Raw genomic sequence first — 3,694 nt, 5'->3', positions numbered from 1 at the left:
ATCAGCCTTGGAGGAGATTATGTTGAGAAATGAAAAAAAAAAATCTTAAAAACGTTGTTTTTCTTGGTCAGGCCGGAAACTTATCAATCCACCCTCGTATAATGCACCACTTATGATAGTTCCCAAAAAGATGGACCAAAAATCCAGACGATAGGGCTAAAACTGCATTCTCCACTCGAAGAGGGCATTTTGAATACTTACGAATACCCATGGGTATAAAAAAGGCTCCTGCCACCTTTCAGCGCCTAATGGACAATTTCCTAAAGGGGATGCTCGGTTCGGAATCCTTTGTGTACCTGGATGATATCGTAATCCATTCGGAAACTCTAGAGGAACACGACAAAAATGTTCGGAGACTTTTCAAACGACTAAGAGAAGCAAATCTTAAATTGCAACCAGACAAATACGATTTCCTTCGCACTGAAATCGCATATTTAGGACATATCATCAGCAGCGATAGAGTTAAACCTAACCCGGAAAAAGTTGCCACTATAAGGAATTTCTCTAGGCCCAGAACAGCTAAGGCGATGAGGCAATTCCTAGGGCTATCAGGATATTATCGGAGATTTATTCAAAATTACGCTAAATTAGCAAAATCTTTAGCAGAATTACTAAGGAAAGACGCTAAATTCATATGGGGATCCGAACAAAGGCGAAGCTTTCGCAAGCTACGCACTTTCCTCTGCCACGAACACATTCTACAGTACCCTGATTTTAATAATACCTTTAAACTAACCACTGACGCTTCCGAATATGCAGTAGGAGCAGTTTTGACCCAAGAAAATAAATCCATTGATATGCCTATCGCATATTACTCGAAAATAATGGGCTCCACTGAACAGCGTTACTTCAAGCCTGAAAAAGATTGTATGGTCGTGTTATACGGTGTAGCGAATTTCCGCCCATATTTATATGGGCGCGAATTCATTTTAGCATGCGACTATAAACCGGTCTAATGGATAACATATATTAATAACCCCGGTCCTAGGCTGCTTCCTTTGCGCCAAAACCTCAAGAATTACCAATATACCTTCGAGTACAAGAAGGGAAAGTTGCACTAGGAAGTACAGGCCTTATCTGGAAGCCGTATCAGACTTGACAAGGAAGAAGTGTCAACGGAGACTGATGACTCTACTGATTCGGATGATTCAGTCTTCATTCCATTCAGCACTACTAACCCCTCAGGATGAAACGCTCCGCAACATTCAGCCCCTCCAACTAAATCCAACAAGGTCGATGGTGAAGGTGGAGCCAGAACCACGTTAAACGACGTGAATACCTATAGGGTCTCAAAATCCACGGGTAATGTTGCGAAACTGACAGTAACCAGCTCCAGGAGCACACAATCCATTCTGAAACCAACTACCGTGCATCCCAAGAGCTCGGAAAGAAGGAACTTACTGCCATCGACCTCCGCAAATGTACCCACGTCCGGTGGAAGAAAAATGGCTAAGACGACCGAAAACAAAAATTTAGAGAAACCTTATAAACCTCCCCCTCACATGAAGATTAAGGAGGTCAGTCAAAGTGGTATAGCCAGTAGACTCAAGGAACGAAAGAGAAAAATGACGAGCGCAATTCAAATTGTTTATTTCTCACTATCACAGAAACCATGCGTTATACGTATGCTGGACCGTGACCGAGACCGTTGACTTTCCTATGCGTACTTTATAGGGTCCAACAAGGCGGAGAGAGTGGAAAAAAGCGGTTAACAGAAACTACGCCAATTACGCTACGCGCGGGCTGGATAATGGTAACGAACCTCGCCTCCTTTCTCGCCTATGAACTCGTGCCAAATTAAAAATCCAGAAGGATAAAATCAATCAATTTTGGTAAGCCACCCAAATTTCAAAATTTCAAATCACATAATGAAAATCAAGTTCCAAAAATATTGGTAATACTGACAGTAACTTCACCCATTCCTTCTCAAAATCAATTAGCCTAATATTTTTATCAAGCACCAATTTGATTTCAAATCTCACTAAACTACAAGAAGACCCTACCATTTAAAAATTATAAATCAGCCGAATAATTACTGAAATTCTGATTTAAACAATTATTCATATATTTTCACCTTAGTGACTTAGCAACACTGCACGTGCTTGACAGGATTTAACACATCCTACTTTTTGAAAAATAATTTTTTTTATCCTCTTTCTAATTATGTTCTTTCCTATTTGCTTGCAAAAGCATGTAAAATCTCGAGTCTTTATTTGGAATATATTGTATTTTTCCAAATTTGTTAACTTAATATATTTTTCCAAAATTTCTGTGTTATCTATTCCGATGAGTATCCTTTTAAGGTTCAGCTATCCGTGACTTTTCTTTTCTGAAAATTAACTTATATCCAAACTTTACTTTTATTTTTGATTATAAATCAATCTTGGCCTCTTCTAGTCGCATTTATTTTTATGTAGAAAAAACTGTTTGTATTATTGTAAAAGATATTTCTTTAGATCAAAATTCCATTAAAATATTAACTTAAATTTCAAAAATTATTTATGTCTGTGATGTATAAAAAGAGTAAAACTATGATCTCTGTTTTGTTTGTTAAGGGTAAAAAATAAATTTTTCTGTAGTGTATGTGCAAAAGTAAAGTATGTTTTATTTTAGTTCACGTCCGTATTCCAATCCGTCGATGAATCTTCTTTTTCTCCTCTAATCGGCCGAACCTCCTTTTTATTTTCTTTGGCTTTCTTCATATTTTTTTTTTATTTCTTTCCTTCTTCTTACTTTCTTCTCCTGTTCTTCCTTTCTTCTTATTCTCTCTTTTTATAACTGTTCTTCTCTTCTTATCCTTGTTGCATCCTTTATATATCTTTCATGTTTTGTCTCGTTTTTCTAGTTCTATATGCTTGTGTCATTTTTTTGTCTATGTTAGTGGTGTAAAAATCAAATCATTAACGTGCATATCATCTCAAAGAAAAGTTCGAATTAAAATCTACTCTTCACTAATGAATTTTTTGATATCTCTAACCTTCCAATGAATGAAATCTTTGCTTTAATGAAAAATGGTCCCTCAAGATTTTTATTCAATTTCTATGCCCTTTATTCTATTTTATTCTATTTTTATTCCCTTTGTTTGACAATGTTTGATTGCTTTTTGGAACTTGTTCGCCAAGTTCGAAACTTATGGGCCTACGTCTGAGATAGTAATATCTACTAGGCAGTCTGATAAGTACCTGAAAATTCTAAGAGATGGCATTAGTATTCACTAATGTGAACCATTTTCGTCGAGCCTTATCCTGAAAATGACGCCTGTCAAAACTTCAGCCATTTATGTTTACGCATTTACAAGTTACAGCACTGAGAAGCGACTAACCTCACAGTTTTTTTTAATATGGAAAAATCTGAGTTTCGAGTTTTGATCAAACACTACTATCTTCGCAAGAAAACGATATCCGAGACCAAGGCCAAGCTGGATAAGTATTACCCGGACTCTGCACCGTCGATTGGAACGATTCATAAGTGGTTTACCGAGTTTCGTTGTGGCAGTACGAGCACAGTTGATGCTGAACGATCTGGGCGCCCAAAAGAGGTCACTACACCAGAAAATGTCGAAAAACTCCATGATATGATGTTGAATGATCCTAAAGTGAAATTGAGAGAGGTAGCTAATGCTGTAGGCATATCATTGGAACGTGTGGGCAATATCGTGTATTCAGTTTTGGGCATGAAGAAGCTCTGCGCGCGA

The sequence above is a fragment of the Belonocnema kinseyi genome, chromosome 7, assembly GCF_010883055.1.
Source record: "Belonocnema kinseyi isolate 2016_QV_RU_SX_M_011 chromosome 7, B_treatae_v1, whole genome shotgun sequence".
Lineage (NCBI taxonomy): Eukaryota > Metazoa > Arthropoda > Insecta > Hymenoptera > Cynipidae > Belonocnema > Belonocnema kinseyi.
This window is presented reverse-complemented; position numbering follows the sequence as displayed.